This window comes from Tenrec ecaudatus, chromosome 7, assembly GCF_050624435.1.
Source record: "Tenrec ecaudatus isolate mTenEca1 chromosome 7, mTenEca1.hap1, whole genome shotgun sequence".
NCBI classification, from domain to species: Eukaryota; Metazoa; Chordata; class Mammalia; order Afrosoricida; family Tenrecidae; genus Tenrec; species Tenrec ecaudatus.
The window spans coordinates 72,445,502-72,468,740 of NC_134536.1; the positions used below are offsets into that span (position 1 = coordinate 72,445,502).

The window sequence follows — 23,239 nt, forward strand, 5'->3', positions numbered from 1 at the left end:
AAAACAAGAGCTTGATATAGGAAAATTAAATCTTAAGGCTGCAACTGAAGAAGAAAGAAATTAAGACGTAGAGGAAAGGTTCAAGGAGGCAGTGCACCATGAGATTTGAGCACAGATGGACCGTTCATGAGGAGGAATGAAATAGAGAGGGTCTTCCAGATGGCGGGAATGGTACCAAAGCAACTCTCTGCTCATCTTCGCAAGGTGGTGAGCTGATGAGACCCAGAGGAGGTATTCCAGAAAGACCACAAGGTACAAATAGGAAGCTTGATCCTTAGAAGAGAGAAAAAAATTACTTTAAAACTCCAGTTTGATATATAGAAACTAGGCTGTGCCAAAGGTATGTGTACGTTTTGCTCCTGGGCTGGGCGACGTGTGACATACTGGGAATTCTACACGGCAAGTATCCTGGGGCCCCTTACTTTGCACCTTTTCTTTTAAGAGCACCTAGCCAAGCCCCCATCAGTCCCTGTGCTAGGGTGTAACCAAACTGAGCTCCGGGTAGTTTCATCAGCGTGGTCTTCATAATTTTCCTTTTGAATGTCTTTATCTTCGTAATAATGGTAAGCCGGTGGGCACAGGCACCTTCCCTTTTTGATCAGAGCTGTGTTACCTATCCTACATTGATACCTAACAAGTGTGTGCTGTTTGGAGGAATGCCATTCGTTGACCGGATGGCCCTGAGGAAGCTAGTTGTTAGAGAGGATTTTAGGGGCCTGGTGCGCACAGACAGGAGGACTCTGGTACTTGGTTCCAAGAGACTCAAGTCTCAGATGATTTGAAAATATCTCAATAAGACCAAATTTTATTACTCTGGCAAACTAGAGGAAAGCAGATGTGTATACCTTCCATTAGGAGCAGGGAATACTTTATTGATAAAATGTATTTTAATGAAAATCACTGTTGAGAAGTTTGTTTGTTTTTCTTGAACACCAAATGAGAAACTTCCTTTCAAAATGACTGTCTTATACATTTTTTTGGGGGAAAATCACTATATCTTTTTATTACTTGAAAGGCTTGGATAAGTCTATCCTTAAATATACATCAATGTGGGGCACATAGATGAAGGAGTAACTTAAGTTAGATACTACTGATTTAAGGAGGCATTTATCGGTTGTTGGATTATATGGAAATGAAGCCACAGCAGTGAGACTCAAGCTCAAACCTTCCCTTTGGACCACCAGAGTGTCACTGTCCAGCTCATGTTTCCTATTCATGTTCTAGACATCATGGCCAATAGTGACTAGCTACTCAGTTAAAGAAAAAGAGTACTGCCATTTGTCCACTCTGTGCATTTCATTTTAAAGTTATACATGTTGCATATTTAAAAAAAAAAGTCAATATAGAAAGGTGGAAAGTAGAAAATACTCCTTTATCCCTTCTTTGCCTTCTCAAGAATTGTGCTTTCTTTGAGAAATATTCTGATGTAGTCAATCATGCACATGCATCTAGGATTTCTCTCGAAATTTGTGTCATTGTTTTTGTGTTTAGTGCTTATATAAATGTAGTCCTTTGGGCCATAGCCTCACAAATCACACAATCATGCTGAGGAAATAGCGTGGAAGCCACCTCTGACCTCCGGCTTCACAGAGGGGAAGAAGCATCTGACTCCACCCTAGTCCAAGGCCAGTTGCCACCAGAAGAGGCCAGACATGCCTCCCTCCAACCTTCTTCTTTCTTATTCTCCCACCAGCATGCCTCCCGTAGCACTCAACTTCTCTGCTGGCTTCTATAATTGGTTGCAATGGCCACCCAGAATTCACACACAGAATACTCAAGTTTATGAGTGTTACTAGGAAGCTAACAGGTGAAAGAATGTTAAGAATACAGTTTGGTTTTGGTTTTATTCTTTCTGTCCACAACACTTCTTCTCAGCCATGCTGCCAGGCATGTCTCTGTGGTCTACAGTCTTTTAACCGCATGGTCCCTTGACCTCTGCTTCTGTGGGCCAGGAAGCTCACCTGCCGTTCTGCCTCAGTGCTGCTCCTTTGCTCTGTCTCATTATCTCAGTGCTGAGACATCTGGTGCCTCTTCTGCCTCCGCCACTTCAGACAGGATGCCACTCCACTGCTGCCTTTTCTTTCTCTATGGTCACAGGCTCCTCTCTTTCTGTGTCTGAGAAGGCTCACTCAAATGAGGCAGAATGGCAAAACTGACCAATTACCAGCAGGGCTGCTAATCATGAAGTCAGCAGTCTGAAACCACTGGATACTTTTGGGGAGAAGGATGGGGCTTTCTCCTCTCGCTATAAAGAGCTATGCTCGCGGAAACCCACAGGGGCAGCTCTACTGTGTTCTATCGGGTTGCAGTGAGTTGGCATCAACTCAGTGGCAGTGAGTGAGTGAGGACTTGTTATTTACATGCTCCCACCCTCGCTTCAGAGGGAGTTACAGAGAGTATGGATAGAAGAGCCCTATTCAGCAATTTCACTTCACTACACATGCATTAAATTTATTTAGCATTTATGTGCTTAGTAAAGGTTACCCTTTAATTGTATTTACTTTAGTTAATCATGGTGCTAGGCTATCATTGACTGAATTCCTGCTACCCGGCCTTCTAATACACTGAGATAAGAAATGGAACATATTCTCTTTGCTTTTCTGAGGTAGAGACAGACCCATGAACGAGAGTTTGGAGTGAACTGTGAAATAAATAGTGCGTGCTTTGAGTACACATGGAAAAGCGTGAACTTTAGGACAATCTCGTCACTGTATTTGCTGGAAGCAAATAACCTGCATGCTAAATCCTCAGAAGTTTTGTAGAAAAAAATCATTCAACGTCGCAAAACTTTTATTTCATCAAAATTACTCTTATTTTATTAATGAGTAAATAGCTTTTACATTTCATACACTATTTGATATTATGTGTCCTAGCAGATATGAGATGAGCAACTGAATTAGATAATTGGAGGGATGGAGGTTGGGCAAGAGGTGCTAACATAGTAAAAAAAAAAATGGAGTAAGAAATGTCCTTACATCCCCTTATAGAAAGGTCGCGGGGAGGAGACGAGCTAGTCAGGGTGCAGTGTAGCAACGATGAAGCATACAACTTTCCTCTAGTTCCTAAATGCTTCTTCCCCACCACTCACCCCCACTATCATGATCCCAATTCTACCTTACAAATCTGGCTAGACCAGAGGATGTACACTGATACACATAGGAACTGGAAACACAGGGAATCCAGGACAGATGATCCCTTTAGGACCAGTGGTGAGAGTGGCGATATTGGGAGAGTAGAGGGAAGGTGGGGTAGAAAGGGGGAAATTATTACAAGGATCTACATATAACCTCCTCCTTGAGGGATGGACAACAGAAAAGTGGGTGAATGGAGATGTCAGACAGTGTAAGATATGATAAAATAATAATGTATATAAATTATCAAGGGTTCATGAGGGAGTGGGAAGGGGAGAGGGAGGGGGGAAATGAGGAGCTGATATCAAGGGCTCAAGTAGAAAGCAAAAGTTTTGAGAATGATGATGGCAACAAATATACAAATGTGCTTGACACAATGGATGTACGTATGGATTGTGATAAGAGATGTAAGAACCCCCAATAAAATGATTTAAAAATTTCCTTAAATATATAGTACACTTGGAGTGGTACAGTTATATACAGGTTATATATGAGGAACAATTAGCTTATGTCGCTAGCTGTCATTGAGTTCACTCCAAGTAGATACTGCCTGTTCTTGACCATGCTTGTACTCGCTGTCATGAGTTAGTCTGTCATTGCCTTCTGAGCTCAGTGACTCGTCTTCCAGCACTCCATTGGACAATATGTCTATTGTAACCATTAGGATTTTCATTGATTTGTTCTTGGGCTTTTAGACTGGAAGCTCGGCTGAAATGAGTCCACCACGGGTTACCCTACTGGGTTTTGAAATACCGGTGGCACCTTCTGACATCATAGCAACACATAATCTACCACAGTGTGGAAGACTGACAAACAAGTAGTGGCTATAAGTGTGTGTTGTTGTTAGTTGCTGTTGGGTTAATTCTGACTCATAATGACTGTGCAAACAATGGGATGCAACACTGACAGTCTTGCACCAATTATCTCAATGCTTGAGCCTGTTGTAGCCATCGTGTCAATCCACCTCCTTGAGGTTCTTGCACTTTTGTGTTGATCCTCCACTTTGCAAAGCATGATGTCCTTTTCCAAAAACTAGCTGTTGCAGATAACACGTCCAATGTGCAGGAGACCGAGTCTCACCATCCTTGCATCTAAGGAGCGTTCTGGCTCTAAGATAGACTTGTTTGTTCTTTGGCAGTCTGTTAGGTTGAATTCTTTAGAGAATGAAACCAGTGAATATATGAGCATATGAATATATGCACACACACACTCACATTTATATCGATACAATGGCTCACACAAACGTAGAAGCAGGGAAGTTCAGTTCCGTTTCAAGTCTGTAGATCAGATGTTAAGCTGGAGGTTTCTCCACCTCATGTAGTTTTAGGGGCTGAAGAACCCAGGATCCACAGGAACAACACTGGGTGCAAAGGCAGATGAAGACAAGGTCAGCATGCCAGGCTTGTGACTGGAGAAGTGAATGAATCCAAAGTTCTCAGATCAGATGGCAGGTCAAAGAATAGCTCCTAGGATTGGTAGGCAATACGGCTGGCTGTTGGCTCTGGTACCGAGAACCAGAAGTTGACAAGCCAGATGTCAGATCCAGACCAAGCAAAAAGCAAACAAGCTTTTCATAGCACCAATATATGTAGGAGGCAGGCCACATCTATAAAGAAATCACCTTGCAATTTCACCAAGACTGTGGCTTGAGCGAGGAAGAGCATGGCGCTTCACCGTGATCATCTTACAACTGCTTGGCAGCTCACAGCAGAGCCTACCACGCCGTTGATTAAATTAAGCTAGGTCACATCATGGGAGATTAGCAGTCTTGAACTCCCAAACAACAGAGAATCCTGGCTCAGCTAAGTTAACACAAAATGCAACTACCACACAGTCCATGGGACTTTTAATAGTTTTCACCAACACCATAATTCAAATGCATAAGTTCATAAGGTCTTTGGTCTTCCTTATTTATTGCCTATTTTCACATGCAGATGAAGAGAATGGCTCAGGTGTACCATAGACCTTAAGTGACATTCTTAATCTTCAAAATAAAGAGGTTCTATGCAGAATTTTTCCCCCCATGCAATGTGTCATTTTATTTCTGGACAACTGTTTCCATGAGCATTGACTGTGGATGTAAGCAAAATGAAATCATTGATAAGTTCAATCTTTTCTTGGTTGACCGTAATGTTGTATACTGATCCAATAGTGAGGGTTTTTGGTTTCTTTACATTAAGTTGTAATCCATACTCTGTTGACTCATTTGTCTCTGGAAAGGACACAAATGTAGATCTCCTTCAGTCAGTTGGCTAGGTAGCTGTTACCAAATTTCTTGGTGTATTTGAGTGAGTCCTTCTAGTGTATTTCAATTGGTATTCTGTCAATTCCTGGAACCCCTTGTTTTTCACTGATTTCTTCAGTGTAGCCTGGACTGCTTTCTTAAGTACCATTGATTCTTGATCATATGCTATCTTTTGATATGATTCTATGTAGACCATATTTTTTAGGTAGCGTGACTGTATTTTCATTACACTGTATTTTTTATGCTTCCTGCATTTTTCAATATGCTGTCCACAGAACCCTTTATTATTTCCACTTGAAGCTACAGTAGTTCAGTCTCAGATACACCACAGTTATTTTAGTTTCAGATACACCGAGACCATTCCTCCTTTTTTGGCTTTCTCATTCCAAGTCTTTGAACATCTCATTATAATACTTTATCTTTTTGAACCCACCCTTGAAACGTTTTTTCAGCTCATTCACGTAACCATTCTTTCATTTGCTTTAGCTACTTTAGGTTCAAGAGCAAGTTTCAGAGTTTCTTCTGTACGTATGATGTTCTCAACGTCATTCCACAGCCCGTCGGGGCTTCTATCATTGGTGTTCAATGCATCAGATTTGTTGTTGAGACGTTCAATGTATAATTCAGGTGGCATACATTCAACGTTATATTTTGGCTCTCCTTGGACTTGTTTTCATTTTCTTCAGCTTCAACCTGAACTTGCATAAGAGTAGTTCATCGTCTGTTCCACCATCAGCCCCTGACCTCATTTTATCTCTTCCCACAGATGTAGTCAACTTGATTCCTCTGTATCCCATCTGGCTAGGTCCATGTGTGCAGGTGCCACTAATGTTGTTGAAAAAGGTATTTGCAAGGGAGCAGTCACTCATCTTGCAAAATTCTAATGCAGTCTCCCACTTCATTCCTATCACCAAGGCCATCTATGTTGTTACTACTGTTGTTTCCTCCATTTCCAGATTTTGCATTCTAATCTACAATAATTATCCATACCTCTTGGTTGCATGTTTGATTAGTTTTATTTTATTTTATTTTATTTTGGTTTTTTAAACATTTTATTAGGGGCTCATACAACTCTTATCACAATCCATACATATAGGTGGGGGGGGGGAGGTAGGGGGTTAAGGAAGTGGTGTTTGATTAGTTTTAGACTGAAGAAGTTGGTAGAATTCTTCAATGTCTTCATCAATAACTTTTGTAGTTGGTATGTATATTTGAATAATACCTTTATTAACCAAAATTTCCCTGTAGGTGTATAGATATTACCTATCACAGATAGCATCGCACTTCAGGATAGATCTTGATATGTTCTCTTAGATAAAGAATATGATGCCTTTCTTTTTGAATTTATAGTTCTTGGCATAGCAAACAATATGAATGTCTGGTTCAAAATGGCAAATACCAGTTCATTTCATGTATTAATGTCTAGGGTATTGATCTTTATGCATTCCAATTCATTTTTGACAATTTCCAATTAGCCTAGATTCAGATTTTGCAGATTCCATATTGCAATTTTCCTAATTGATGTTTGCAGCTGTTTGTTCTCATTTTTATTTGCTCCCTATCAGCAAATGAAACTCCTAAAAGCTTACTCCATCCACCACATTAAGGATGGTTCTACTGGGAAGAGGCAGCCCTTCTTTGATGGTATTTTGATGCCTTCCAACTTGAGGGACTCTTCTTATGGCACCATATCTGACCGAGAGCTGCTGCTAGTCATAAGGTTCTCAGTGGCTCATCTTTCAGAAGCAGACTAGTAGCCTAGTTTATCTCTGTATGTTCTTGGTTTGAAAGCTCTACTGAAGCCTGTTCACCATGGGCAACCATGCTGGTATTTGAAATACTGGGACATTGCTTCCAGTATCACAGCATTACACATGCCACCACAGTACAACAAACTGATAGACAAATGATAGGATTATTGTCTAGGAGGTACTATGTGAAAACAGAGTCTTGTTGATACCTCCCATAAAGCCTTTACTATGCATCATCTTCTGAATTAGTGTATAATATGTGATATATGTGGCTTTGTAGGTGCTATCAACAAGGACTTTGCCCTAACAGATTTGAAAGGGTGTGACGTTGCTCAAAAGCAGGATGCAGTTATGTGGGCAGAAAGGAAAGGAAAGGGAATTTTAGGAAGACCCAAATTATGAGGAAAGGCAGGTGTGTTTTGTTAATGTGGTTGGGCCTTATGGTGAGTAGAGGTGGGTGAGCAGTGGTGGTTTCTTTGAATGAGAACAAAGGGTGCCATGTTTGGAAGCAAATTGCTCCAGGAGTTTAGGTTTTGTTTTGTGAAGAACAGAGAAAATCTTTTGAACAGGTAATGAGAAAATTCATAGGTTTGATATGCACCAAACTATTCAGGAGAATAGCTTTAATAGACCTGGAGTGAGTTTGGTGGAACAGTGGCTACGTGATGGACTGCTAACTTCAAAGTCAGCAGTTCAAAACCACCAGCCGCTCCATGAGAGAGAGATGAGACTTTCAACTCCAATAAAGAGTTAGAGTCTTGGAAACCCACAGGGACAGTTCTACCCTGTCCTGTAGGGTCACTGTGAGTTGGAATTGATTCAATGGCAGTGAGTTTTTGGGTTTGGTTTGGTGTGAGTTTATGAAAGTCAAATTAAATTTCTTTACTTAAAGGATGTTGCATAGGAAGAATTGAAACATGAAAAAGTCATTGTATACTTGTACCCTTCTGATAGAGATATATTTTAATGCTTACTTCTTATTGTTAAGTGTACTTAAACCGGTCCCCACCCCCCCCCCCCGAATTTCCCTTTTGTGCATTACCCAGATACATAATAACTGCTTCACAGAGTATGTTTTTAAATGTATTAGGTTGAAGTACTTCTGTTAAGAGGACATTAAAATTTTCATTTTTCACATCCACATGCTTTTAGTATATACATTCTCATCATATCTTTCAAGAGGCAGTTTCCAAGCAAAATTGAGCTCATATGATAATGCCTTGTGCCTCTTCTTAGTTATGGGAATGGTGATTTGATAGTTCTATCAATATTACTTTTCAGACTATTGTTTATTAGTCATAGTTAGAAACATCTAGCAGATGTCTGACAAATGACAAACAGCAGCACTGCTTTTTGGAATCATGTAGACATCCTTATTTGAACATGGAAGTCGTGCAAAATTGTAATTCGAGGGCACCACCCAGTTTGTCTACTGTAGTAGATGCATCTTCAGGGCCCTTCTTGGTATTATACACCCTTGGGAATGATTCTTTTTCTTTTCTTTTTTTGGGGGAATGATTCTTGATTATATTATGGTCACTTAATGAACGACTCAGCCATCTTTGCACTGTTATATATTACTCGGGACAAGAAAGGTCACAATGGAATTTTCTTGTTTTGAAGTGTTCTGGAAAAATTTGTGGTATGAAATATTATTGTGAAGTTTAAAGTATTCTTCACATATCTTCTGTGCTGTTGTGCAGCAACAAACTGGCCTTCAAAAGTTATCGTTCCCTATTAAATTTATACTAATGAAAGTGGCATAGAATTTTTCATTGTTTGTTGAATTGGAAGTCTTAAGGTTATTCCATTTACTTTTCAGACCTTGTCTACTAGAGATTGCGGCAATATTTTCCACCTGTTTTTATGGTACTAGTCAGAGCTTCGCTAATGCCAGTTGAGAGTTATCTTGCCATGCCCCAGTCATGTCAATCATGAATAAATTGCCTCCTGATTCCAGAGTTTCCTTTTAGAAGCCTCATGTTGACATGTTCATAGTTGTTATGTTTATTACAGACGAAGCCATCCCATTTTATTGTATCACTCTGTCCTAGTTTTTCCCAGTCCATAATAACCAATATACTATACACTTCCCAAATAACAGTGCATGCACAAGACAGTGTACACTTCTGAAAGCATTTAATCACTGGCTACAAAAATGCTAAAATACTTAAGGATTATCTTACATCTACTTTAAATAGTCCCACAGAACCCTCTTAACTTTCATTGCCAGCAATCTGGTTTCCTTTGGGTGAAGGTAAAAACTCTCCTCTGCAAAGATTCCTCTGTCCTTAAAGACACACCACTGACTACGACACCGAGTGCCTGCCTTTTGAGTTAAAGGGAGAGAGAGCAGCAATACGTTTTCAAGCACAGTTGCTCCTTTTGCACAGTTCTTTTACCACTACCAGTATAGACTTCATGTCATGTAGTAACGCATGGCCCTGTCCTTTAACATTGCCAAAAACAATGTCGTGCAAAAAGTGAGGTTGCATTTCCAGAAATTCTTACCTAATACAGGTTTTTAAAATGATTCTTGGCCACATGTAAATTTTACCCTGAATTTCACTCTCCTATAGAATACATAGCCCTGCCCCTGAAGGGAACAAATAGCAGGCATGTGAGTGAATGGAGACCATGGACAGTGCAAGATATGAAATAATAGCAATACATAATTGATCAAGGATTCATGAGGGTGGGAGGGTTGGGGAGGAAAGGGAGGGCTCAATTAGAAAATGTTTTGGACATGACGATGGCAACTATGTACAAATATGCTTGATATAATTGATGTATGGATTGTTATAAGAGCTGTAAGAGCTCCCAATAAAATGACTTAAAAAAAGAAATATCGGGAGAGTATTAGAATGAATAGCTATGGCATTCATAAATGATCTTCATAAATGATCCTCCATAATTTTAGAAAGGATTTTATTCAGTTAGGTAAGACCTGTTACTTTGTTTTTTTAACCAACTCCACATTTAGTTACATATTATGTGCACTAAATGTGAAAGGTGAGTCTTTAAGGATTCATGCTCTTGTGCTATCTGGGGAGGTGAAGCCAGCCTTGTTGTTGTTAACCATAGCTCTGGTTCTTCATTGCAATGGCACACGCTCAGGGGAGAAGCAGACTACAGTAGCCAGACAGAGACCACCAGTCACTGTCCCTACCACGAATAGCCTTTCTTCACGATCATTCTACATGTGGCCATGCTTCCCATCAACAGATTCCCTTACTCTCTCAATCGACCTGGAATTACTCTGCTTCTGGATTTTCACCGAGCACATGAGTTTCAGGAGGAAATATGGGGTTCTATTTGAAAAAAAATCGTTTAGGTGAGAACTTACAGAGCAAACAGTTTCCCATTTATAACCATCATTTTATTTTGTGACATTGTAATCATCTCAGTATAATAGCATTCTTCCCACTATGGTCTCCAATTCATTTGCTGTTTTGTTTTTTTGTTTTTGTCCCTTCTTGCTTTCTGAGCTTCGCTTTTGGGCCAGTGCTGCCTGTGTGGTTGATTGTACTAAGGAATTCATTCTTCCTTGGTGTTATTTTTGAGCTGTGTAAGCCAGGTCTCAGGGTACTCCTGGTCTCAGGGTAGTGGAGTCTGGAACTTCACATTAGTCTTTTGGATTGTTCCCTTGAGTCTTTGAGTTTCTTCACTCTTTTTTACTCTATATGAAGAGAGACAAATAATTGTTTTTAGATAGCTTCTGACAAGCATTTAAGACCCCAGTCACTACTCACTAAAGTAAGCTATAGCATTTTATCTTTGTGGATTATATTATGTCAGCTAACCTAGATGTTCCCCAAGATTCTGGTCATAAGTCCCAAGCCCAGTGAGTCATTCTCTCAAGGAGTTTGGCGATGACTTGGGGGTCCCTTGTGTGAGATAGGTTTTTTACATCACTATAAAGGATATACAAACTTGCCGAAGGAATGTGCCAAACGAAAGAGTGGTCTGATTAAGGTAATAGCAAAGTGAGGCTTTAAGAGAAATGATGGAGAAAATGGGTGAAGAGATGGAAGCGAACTAACGATGGGGATCGGCAAAAGTGATAATATTCACCACTCAAGAGAAGCTAGTTGACATTCACCTTGTTTTGGAGCATGACAGGAAAGGTAAGATTTTGGTAAAGGTAAAGTAAGTATTTTTTAAAATTTATTAATCATTTTATTGGGGGATCTTGCAAATCTTCTAACAATCCATCATTCAATTGTATTGAGCACACGTGTACATATGTTGGCATCGACATTTCCAAGACATTTTCTTTCTTCTTGAGCCCTTGGTATCAGCTCCTCATTTTCCTCCTCCCTCCCTATCCTCCCACCTTCGCACATCCTTGATCAATTATATATTATTATTTTTGTTTTGTGTCCTACACTGTCTGTTTCTCTTCACCCACATTGCTGTTACTCATCCCCCTGGGGGGTGGGCTATATATCCAACCTTGTGATGGGTTCCCCTCCCCCCCTCCCCCCAATGGCCCCACCATCCCCCTACCCTCATGATATTGCTACTTCCACTACTGTTCCTGAGGGTTCTATTTGTCCTGAATTCCATGTGTCAAGAGCTCTTATCTGTAGCAATGTGTGTACTCCTGTGTAGCCGGATTTGTAAGGTAGAATTGGATCACTGTAGTGGGGGGTGGGGGAAAAAAGCATTCAGAAACTAGAGAATTGATGTGTGCTTTATCGGTATTACACTGCACCCTGGTTAAATCACCCCTCCGTTGTTACCCTTCTGTGGGGGGTGTTCAGTTGTCCACAGATGGGTCACTGCCATCAAGTCAGTCCCGTCCCCGGTGAGTTTCTGAGACTGAAACTGTTGGCAGGAGTAGAACGCCGTGCTGGAGGTTTTGAAATGCTGACTATGTGGATCGCAGCCCAACTCGTACCCACTACAACGACAGGGCTCCCCATCATTCACAGTAGGAAGCACTAGCTCTGCCACAAGTCAACCCAAATTACAACTTCAGCCTCTGCCTGCTTTGCCTTTATCTCTCCACATCAGTTCTCTACTCGAGTTCTAAGTCTCTGTACTGCCCTGAACGCGTCTTGCCTGTTGAGCCTCTCAAATCCTACTCACCTTTCAAAGCACAGGTGCAACTATACCTGTCATCCCCAGTGACTTTCCTGACCTCCCAGTCCAAACTAGTTGCTGTCTGAGCAAGTTATTAAATATCTGCCCTTCAGTCATAATATCCCCGTCTCTCCTAGTGTTTAAAATTGTGCTTGATGATTCGAATGTGAAAATAACATTGCCTTCTATTGTTTCATATTTAAAAGGATGTACACTGCCTAAACTTCTAAACGGTACAGCAAACTAATAAAGAAAATGATAAAAATAAAAAAATTCATTACTTAGAGCAGAAGCAGCAACTTTTTCTGGAAAGGACCAGAGTACACGTTTTTCACTTTGCTGGCCTCATACACAATGTGTTGCCACTACACAATGGTGTCGTGATGACGTAAAAATAGCTAAGAGCAAGAGAATGTGAGTGGTTGAGTTCCAATAAAAATACATTTACAAAAACTGTTGGCCCCTTGAGTTTGCTAAATATTTTGGCGGCTATCCAGGCAGATATCCCTATATGTAAACATTTACGCTTCAAGTTTACAAAATGGGATCATACACTTTTCTAATGTACAGTTTCACTTAACATTATCTAGGTCCAAATGAATTCACATATAAAGCTATGCTTGTAAATAAATATTCATATAATTATTTTAATAGTTGTACATTGTTTTCATTTATACATGCATGTATATGTTATTTTGTTCTTTAATATTTTCCTGGTTATTAGCTTTTCATGTATCTGAGCCACTGGAAAGATGCTACTAGGGGATGAGACAGTTGTTAAATATTTTTTGTATCATTGTGCCCCTCATCCCAGAAATAGAAAAGGAGTTATTTATTTTTTTAAATTCATTATATTGGGGGCTTGTACAATTCTTGTCATAATAAAATAAAATGCATTTCATATTACTTATGGATATATGCATTTTACATTACATATATCCATATGTTGCCATCATCATTAAAAATAATCTTACTGGGGGCTCGTACAACTCTTATCACAATCCATACATCCATCCATTATGTCAAGCACATTTGTACATTCGTTGCCATCATCATTCTCAAAACATTTGCTTTCTACTTGAGTCTTGATATCGGCACCTCATTTCCCCCTCCCTCCCCGATCCCCACTCCCTCATTATTTTCATCTATCACACTGACCGACCACTGTCTCCCTTCCCCCATGTTTTCTGTTGTTCTTCCCCTTGTAGAGGGGTGTATGATTATGTGTCGATCATTGCGATTGGTTCCCCCTTTCTCCCATCCTCTCCTCCTCTTCCCCCTACCCTTCTGGTATCACTATTCCCACTCCTGTTCCTGGATTCTGTGTGTCGTGAGCTCCCATCCCTTTCTATCCCTGTGCACATGTCCCAGTCTAGTCTGAATTGAGAAGCAGTACTGGGGTCATGGTAGTGGAGGGTGAGGAAGCCTCAAGGAACCAGAGGCATATGGTGTGTTTCATTGATGCTTTACTGCACCCTGGTGACTCATGCTTTACCTGTGGCCTTTCTGTGGAGAGATTGTTCCATTGTCTACAGATGGACTTTGTGTCTCTGCTCCAACCACCCTCGTTCTCAACAATATGTTTTTATATGTTATTTGTCTGCTAATGCCTATTATCCAGACCCCATGACTCCTCATGATCACACCGGTGGTGCGCTTCTTTCATGTGGACTTTTTGCTTCACTGCTCAATGGCAGCTTGTGTAACGTCAAGCCTTTTAACCCCAGACACTATATCTGTTAAAAGCTGGACACCATCTGCCCTCTGTACCACATTTGCTTATGCACCCGTTTTGTCTTCAGTAAATGTGTCGGGAGGGGATCACCTCAGACTGCCGATTGGTTAGAACAAAGTGTTCTTGTATTGAGGGAGGGTATAAGCAGAGGCCCAAAGTCCATCCCCTACCTCAGTGTATCACATATGCACATGGGACAATACCTCTATTTTTGTGGATTAATCTACTTACATATGTATGTACACTGCTATGTTTATACCTGTATTCATTGCTTAGCTTCCTTGCTCCTTCCTCTGTTTCCTTTTACCTTCTTCCTGCCCCACTGTCACTTCTCCCTTAGTTCTGCCTCATGGTACCTCCTCTTAGTTAGTTTACTGTTGCTCCAGTACTCACCCCCCTCGGATCCCTTTCTCTTCCTTGTTATTGATTCCAACACCCCAGTTGTTTCCCTGTCCATGGTGCAGGCTGCTCAACGCCCCTTCCCCCATGGCCCTCACCTCCCAGGTCTCCCCAGGACCCTTGGTCCCGCTGCTCTCTCCTCGGGCATGCCTCCTGGGCCTATCCTATGTAGGTAGGTACACCAACTATGGCATAGCCCAAACTGATTTTAAAAAAATCAATAAATAAAAAAAAACAAAAACTTAAAATTAAAAAAAAAAAGAGAGTGAAGAAATATACCAAAATCCTGGGTCTGTTCGCTGGCCTTCAAGACTTCTCCAGGAGCTGCCCCTCCCGGCCCTTGGGGGCTCCTCAGGGGCTTCGTAGCTCTGCCTTGCTCCGGCTGCTGGTCTGGATGCTCCCTTCTTGGTTCACTCCACTTTGGGGAGTTCAGAGCTCAATGCCTCCCCACCATGTGACCCTACAAATGTCCTCTGTCACAGTCTGCTCCACTAAGGGGACAGTATGCCACGTGCTATTGTTGGTTTTTCAGTCCCCTCTGTGTCCCACTAGCTCCCCACAGGGATGTCATCCTCCGGGCCTGGTGTACCAGCATGGGGTCCAGTCCAGCTCTCTTTCTTTTCCTCCTTCTTGGTCTGCCTCCGTGTGGGTGTGGCGTGCTGGCCCCTCTCCCCAGCCTGTAGGTTCAGTTCTGCTCTCTGCCACACTCACTTCCAGGGAGGGGTCAGTTTGGCTCTGGTGGGGGCCAGCCCTGTAGCTCTCTCTTTTCATGCATTCTTCCACGTGGCCTCACTGTCCTTATGGTTTGGTGCATTGTGGTAGGGTCTACATGCCCACTCCCGATTCTCTGGAGACAAGACCAGTGCTCTCCCCCTGGGTGGGATAGTGCCCTACTCCATCCATAAACATTCACACACCCCTTGCCTCCCTCCCCACTCCCTCCTTTTCCCATTTTTGTGTTGGACCAACATGTACCTCCTTGGGTTTGATCCAACCTCCTCCCTACTCTGTATGTCAACCGAAATGTTATGATATAGGTGACTTCTCTTCTATACCTACCGTGCTGATTACACTTACCTCAGGGGACTCATGCTGTACTTCTCCTTTTGTGTTTGGCTGACTTTGCTTAACATAATTTCCTCCAACTCTTCCCATGAAAAAAATGTGTTTCATGTGCTCCTCAGTGCTTTTTTGTGATGCTTAGTACTCCACTGTGTTTTTGTGCCAGAGTTTACTGATCCACTCCTCTACCTATGGAAATTTAGGTTGTTTCCAACTCTTTGTGACTGTGAATTGTGCCGCAATAAACATTGGAGCACATATGACTGGTCGTGGTTTATTTCTTATCTCTTCTGGGTGTGTGCCCAGTAGAGGAATGACTGGGTCATAAGGTAGATCAATTTATATCTTTTGGAAGTATCGCCAGATCACTTTCTATAACGACTGTACATATCTACAGGACCACCAGCACTGTAGGAGAGTTACTATCTCGCCACAGCCCCTCCAACATTTGTTGCTATCTGATTTTCTGATTTGGGCTAACCTCAAAGGTGTTAGATGGTATCTCATGATTGTTTTGATTTGCATTTCTCTGATGGCTAATGATCGGGAACATTTTCTCATATGTTTATTGGTCATATGGGTCTGCTCCCTAGTCAAGCTTCTTTTCAGTTCAAAGGATTAACTGGTTTCCTATTTTTGCAGGCAAGGAGGGTATTGTAGATATTTGTAATAACCCTGTTGTCTGTTGGGTCATTGCTAAAAATCCTCTCCAGTCTGTGGGTTGCCTTGTTACCCTTTTGGTAGTCTTCTGATGCACACAGGTGTTTTATCCTTAATAAATCCCACTTGCCAATTTCAGGTCTCCCTGTGTGGGTATCCTGCCCTATTGCAGTTAGCCTTTTAATTACTTGCACCCAGGTCCTTAGGTTTATCCCTATTCCTTCACTAATGGTCCTGATGGTTTGGGGTTTTACTTCTAGACCCGTGATCCACCTTGAGTTTGTTCTTGTGCATGGGGTGAGGTAGACATCCTGTTTCATTTTTCTACATGTGGATATCTATTGTTTCTATAGCCACTTGTTAAATAGGGCATCACCCTCCCACTTGATGCTTTTGGGGCCCTTGTCAAAGATCACTTGTTTATATGCTGGTGGTTTTATTTCTGGGGTTTCTGTTCCTTTCCATTGGTCTGTGTATTTATTATTATGCTAGTAGCATGCTGTTTTGAACACTGTGGCTGTGTAGTAGGTATGAAAGGCATGTGAAGCGAGTCCTCCTTCTTGAGGAGTTCTTTGCTAATTCTGGGCTTCTTCCCTCTCGATATGAAATTGGTGGTAGTTTTTCCAATTCTTTGAAGAAGATTGTTGGTATTTGAATCGGGATAGCATTAAACTTATAAAGTGCCCTGGGTAGGATAGACATCTTTACTATATTGAGTCTTCTGATCCATGAGCATGGGATATTCCTCCATTTGTGGAGGTCGCTTTTGGTTTCCTGTAGTAGGGTCTTGTAGTTTTCCTTGTATAGGTCTTTTTTTTTTTTTTGGTTAAGTAAATCCCTAGACATTTCACTTTGTTCTTGGCTATTGTGAAGGGCACTTCCTTCTTGATCTCCTCTTCCATGGTCTTGTCCGATGTATATAGCAAACTAATCAACTTCTGTTTGTTACTCTTATAGCCTGCCACTCTTCCATATTCCTCTATTGCTGTCAGTACTGCAGTTGTGGAGCTTTTGGGATTTTCAATGTACAGAATCATGTTTTACTTTGCAAATATTTGCATATCTGCAAATAATGATAATTTCACCTCCTCATCTCCCATTTGGATACCTTTGATCTCCTTCTGTTGTCTTATGTTACTAGCTTGGACCCCAGTATGATATTGAATAGAAGTGGCACAAAGGACATCCTTGTCTGGTCCCCTTTTTTCAGTGGGATTGATTTTGTCTTTTCTCCATTGACTATGATATTAGCTGTCGACTTTTGTAGATAGCTTGTATTAACTTGAGGAATTGCCCTCCCATTTCTATCCTCTTGAGTGTCTTAATTAGGAATGGGTGTTGGATATCAAATGCTTTTTCTGGACCTATAGATATTATCATGTGGTTCTTATACATTTTCTTATTGTGGTGTATAATATTGATGAATTTTCTGATGTTAAACCATCCCTGCATCCCTGGGATGAGTACTACCTGATCCTGATGGATGATGAATTTTATATACTTTTGTATTCTATTGGCCAATATGTTGTTGAAGATTTTTGCATCAATGTTCATTAGCGATATTGGTCTATAGTTCTCTATTCCTGTGGGATCCTGCCCTGTTTGGGTATCAAAGTTATACTGGCTTCATAACATGAGGTTAGGAGTTTGTCATCCTTTTCTACACTCTGGAATACTTTGTGGAGGATTGATTTCAACTCTTCCCTGAATACCTTGTAGAAATCTCCTGTGAAGTCATCTGGTCTGGGCGATTATTGTGTTGGTAGCTTCTTGATAACCATATCTATTTCTTCTTTTGCTATGAGTTTGTTCAGGTTCTTGACCTCTATCTGGGATAGTCTAGGGAGGGTTTGTTTTTCCAAGTATTTGCCTATGACTTCTACATTGTTGAATTCATTGGAGTACAGACTACTTTGTGATTATCCTTTTAATCTCAGTAGGGTCTGTTGTGATTACCCCTGTTTCATTCCTCATCCTGTCTATTGTTGTTTTCTCTTTCCTTTCTTTGGTTAGGTTTGTCAGTGGCCTGTTGCTTCTGTTGATCCTTTCAAATAACCAGCTTTTTGCTGCAATAATCTTCTGCATTGTTCTTTTGTCTTCCAAGTGGTTCAATTTTTCCCTGATTTTTATTATTTCTTTTCTTTTGCTGTTGGAGGGGTTGTCCTATTGACACTGTTCTTATTGCTAGAGGTTTTGTGAGAGCATATCTGTCACAAGTCTCTCTTCCTTTTTCACATATGCCTTTATTGCTATCAATCTACTTCTGGTGACTGCTTTTGCTGTATCCCATAGGTTTTGATATGTTGTATTCTCATTCTCATTAGTTTCTAGAAACTTTCTGATTTCCTCTGTAATCTGGGTCAGTACCAAGATTAGACGATCATCATTCATCCGTCAATTGCTTGCCCTTGTTTTTCTGGTCATCCTGCTAATGATCCCCAGCTTTATGGCATGGTGAACCAAGAAGGATGTCTGCATAATCTCTATGTGTTTGAATTCACTCAGGCTTGACTTGTGTCCCAGCATGTGGTCTGTTTTAAAAAATGAGCCATGCATGCCTGAGAAAAATATGGGTTATTTTTGCATTTGGGTGGAAAGCTCTAAATATGTCTATCAGAACTAGTTGCCTAATTGTAGTGTTTAGCTCGATAGTCTCTTTGCTGAGCTACCTTCTCAATGATCTTTCTCTGAAAGCTGTGTATTAAAGTCGCCTACTATACTTGTTGAATCTGTGGGATCTTTTATCATGTTTTGAATAGTTTGACAAATTTTACGGGTCTCTCATTTGGCGCATATATATTTATTATGCTCGCTGGTTTCTGGTAAAGTGATCCTTTGAGCATATATAGTGCCCCTCATCTCTTTTTATGGTTTGAACCTTGAGATCAGTTTTGTCTGAGATTGGGATTGCAACTCCTGCTTCTTTCTGAGTTGCCATTTGCCTGGTATACCTTCCACCAGCCTTTTATTTTTTATTTATTCTTGTCTTCAAGCTTAAGATGTGTTTCCTTCAGGCAAGAGATCGATGGGTTATGTTTTTCAAGCCAGTCTTCAAGCCATTTTATTTTAATGTAGGAGTTAAGGCCGTTGACATTTAGAGTTATTATCACGATCTGTGGATTCATTGCTGACATCTTGTGCCTTTTGATTTGGGCGTTTTCCTATCACCTTTCTTATCACGGTGCTGTGTCTTTGTGGGGGGTTTCTTTATTGCCTTCTTTTCCCTCTGAGGTCACGTTATCTTGGTGATTGGTATTGGCTCGTTGGCGTCTGGTTGGAGTTGTGCTATATGGTGTTCTCCTGTTTGTGCTTGGTGGTTGTTGGTCTTCTGGCCATAGTGAGTCGGCAAGGATCTTCCACAGTGTTGGGTGTCTTGCAGTGTACTCTTTAAGTTTTACCTTGTCCTGGAAGACCCTTATCTCTCCTATCTTAATAGATACTTTGTCAGGGTAATAGATTCTCGGGGAGGTGTTTTTTCTTTCAGCTTTTGGAAGACGTTACTGCACTCTCTCCTCCTCTTCATGGTTCCTGTTGATAATTCTGAGCATATCCTTACCTGAGAGCCATTGTATGTGACTGTCTTCTTTCTCTTGCTGCTCTTAGGATTTTCTCTTTTTCCTCAAAGTTGGATAGTTTAACTATTATAGGCCTTGGTGAGTTCTCCTGGGTCCTCATTGCTTCCTGTTAAGAGTGCTTGATTCTCATTCATTAGGGAGGGGAAGTTTTCTTCCAAAAATTCCCTTGTTAGTTTAGTTGTTGACTTCATGACTGTGTCTAGTTCTGGTAGGCCAATAATTCAGATGTGGTTCCTCTTCATAGTATCTGTCACTGATCTCAGGTTTCTTCTGCCTCTTTTATTATCTTGTTTGATTGTCTTTCTCATTTTCTGATGTCTGCCTGATTGTCTTTGAGATCATGGATATGGTTCTCAGCCTCCTCTAGTCTGTTTGTGAAATCCTTGATCTTGTGTGTAGCTTCTACTACTTCATCCATTAGTTCCTGTATTTTCCTCTGGTGCATGACATCATTCAATGTATTGTGGACTTCATCTCCTCTATTGTTACATCCTTAGTCTGTGTAGCTTCCCTCATCTCCTGTATTACTCCAAGCAGCCTTCTGAATTTTTTTGAGCGTGACAGATCCACATCAGATACTTCTATGAATGTTGTTAGCTCTGTTGTTGTGGTTTGTCTTCCTTGTTTTGTTGGGAGTGATGCAATATGTGATTGTTTACCTGATAATTTAGAAGAGCCAGATGCCATATTTCTGGTAGATCAAGAGGCCCTGCATTCTTTCTCTGTGTGACTGGCAACGGTGTTTTCAAGGGTTGCCTGTGGCCTGCTATAAAGGTAAGTCAGGCTGCTGTGTAGGCAGGTGCCGCAGTGACTCTGTGGTCAACAGCGATGAGTGGTTGTGAGCATTGGTGTGGACAGCTGTGGGGAACTCAATTTGATTGGTGGATAGCTCAATTTGATACAGTGATAGGGCTGTAGGGGGCCAATAAGTGGGTGTTGGCCCTGTTGGGGTAAGGTGGTGTGACTGGTGTGAGCTGGGGAGCTCCCAGAGCTGGACCGCTGGTCCCCTGGTTTTCTAATCTAGGCTAGATTTAAGGGAAGGATGCTCACTGGGCCAGGGATATATTCTCCAGTGTGCCACTAGCAGTGCAGTCTGGGAGTGGCAGCGATGATACCCAGGCTGCGATAGACCCAGGAAGCAGCTATCTGAGGCCCCAGGGGCTTATTGCTCTCTGGGAAGGCCTGCAGGAATACAGTCTACGACTCTGACTTCCCGTGGCTCAGGTCGAGGCCACACCCAGTGGGCCTGCATGCCCCGGTCTGCATCTCTGCTTCCCTGAGACTGCTGGTGCGGTGGTGTGCGGTGGGCCTACAAGGACCCGGTCTACCACTCCAGGCGAGGATGTGCACAGCAGGTCTGCAAGACCCTGGACCACATCTCTGCTTCCCCACGGTTCTGGGTGCTGTGATGCACTGTGGGCCTGCAGGGCCCCAGTCTGCAACTTGGATTTCTAGCTGCTCAGGCTGTGTTGGTGTGGGCAGTAGGCCTGCAGAGCGCTGGTCCATGTCTCTGCTTCCCTGTGGCTTCAGAGCGCAGAAGCTATATCTTTTGATAGCTCATATGCACCAATTTTGTCTTCAGGGATCATGTCGGGAAGTTGAGCATCACAGAATGCCAGGTTATTAGAATAGAAAAGTTGTAAAATAACATTTATTTAGATGGGATTATCTAAATGAAAATTTTGTCTTCTTTTTTTTAAACTTAAGATTTCCTGGTACTTTGTGTGTGTGTGTGTGTGTGTACGCATATATATGCACACACATTAATTATATATACAAATATGTAATTATAGATTTAGTACTAGACACTTTACAAGTCTTTGACATTTGGAGTGAATATGGAAATGAACAATGCCATTGATGTATTTAAATACTTATCTAGAGGAAACTCACCCAACGCCATTGAGTTGATTCTGACTCACAGTGATCCTTTAGGGCAGAGTAAGACTGCCCCTTTGGGTTTCCAAGGTTGTAAATCTTACGGTAGCAGAAAGCCTCATCTTTTTCTCACAGAGTGGATGGCAGGATTAACTGAGACTCTTTGCTATTAGCAACAAATATTCTTAGGAAGTCCCTGATCATGGATCTTTCAGACCAGAATTTATTTTGGACAGGTGCTAGAGGCAGTGCCTGATCACAGATTCGTGCTATAAGGCATGACTCATTTTAAGGTTGTCTCCACCCATAAGTAAGATGTTCTGAGAAAGACTGGTAACCCGGAGAGGGAGTGGGCCTCAAGTAAAGCAGTTTTGCTAAATCATTGGGAAACTTCTGATTTTCTCTTAATGGAAATGATGGCTGGAAATTTTTATCTTGCTCCCCAGCTGAACAAAAGGGAAGAACAGAGGATGGTTGAGTCCATTATCAAAATGTACCCAGGGAAATCCATTTTACCATAGCTTCACCATAAAATTTCACAAGAAATAGAGAAATTAAGAACAGTTCCTTATTTGACACTCATTGTGGCATTTGATTCACTCCTCGTGGGAACTGTAAGAAAATTTACTTTGAATATCTTAGCTACACAACTTAGATTCCTTTAACCCCTCCTTTTTCCCCAAGTTTCTTAAAAAACATTTTTCGCTCTTCATCTATATATGATGTAATCGAATAGTTGAATCATATCAAGAAGAGTTGTACAATCTTTACCACAATCAATTTTAGAACATTTTCTTCCTCCCTATACTCATTGTTAATTCATGTAATATTTTTCTTAATTTTGACAAAAATGTACACAACAAAACAGTCTCCAATTCAACCCCTCCTACAAGTACAAAGTCAGTGCCACTGATTATACTCTTCATGTTGTACTATAATTGATATCCCTCTGCAAATTGTTCCGCCACCATTAAAATAAACTCAATGCCCCCTAAGCGAAAGTTTCCTCCTTCACTCGGGGTAGACAGCTTTCACAAGTTTCTAGGAAATGCCTTTATTTTGCTATAGTACTGAATTGTGGCGCTTTCCGAGAAGGTCAGGGTTCTGATGTACATGGCTTAACACTTCATTTGTGTTGATTTAGTTTTCCCCATTATTTTATTGCATTTGGCTTAGAAGTAGAAGAAAAGGTAGACTCTCTTTTCCATGTGCAAGCACCAGTTTAAAGTCAAGTAACTTGGTGGAGGGCCACCACGTTTCACCTCCGCCCCCCCTCCCCCAGGATTGAAAATAAAACGGACCTCCTTCAGCATGCAGAAGGCCAGTTATGTGCTTGCCAACTGCCAGCAAAGGGCCCTGCCAAGAGCAACGTGGGCAGACTGTCCTCTGGTTAGACCCAGAATAAACCAGTATCAATTGTATTCGGCATATTGTACAAATATTGCCTTCATTCTTATCTATACACTTACTTTCCATTGAGCCCTTGGGATCAGATCCTCCTTTTTGTTTCCCCTCCCTCACCCCTACCCCTGAACCCTCCTGACCCCTTGATAGATTATAGATTGTTCTTCCCTTGCCCTCTAGTTTCTGCTGCTCTCCCCCCTGGTTGGGGTGGGTGTGGTTATGTACCATTCACTGTGATAGGTACCCCCTCCCTCTCCTCTCCTTCCCCCTACCCTTTTGGTATTGCTCTTCCCATGCCTTTTCAGGTTTCC

The 23,239-nt window shown here is 41.5% G+C and overlaps 1 protein-coding gene across 1 annotated transcript in view; it reads left to right on the forward strand.

Annotated features, from left to right (window-relative positions):
- SIM1 (SIM bHLH transcription factor 1) overlaps nucleotides 1-23,239 on the forward strand; it is an 84,035-nt gene that overhangs the window by 42,225 nt on the left and 18,571 nt on the right. The window lies entirely within an intron of this gene.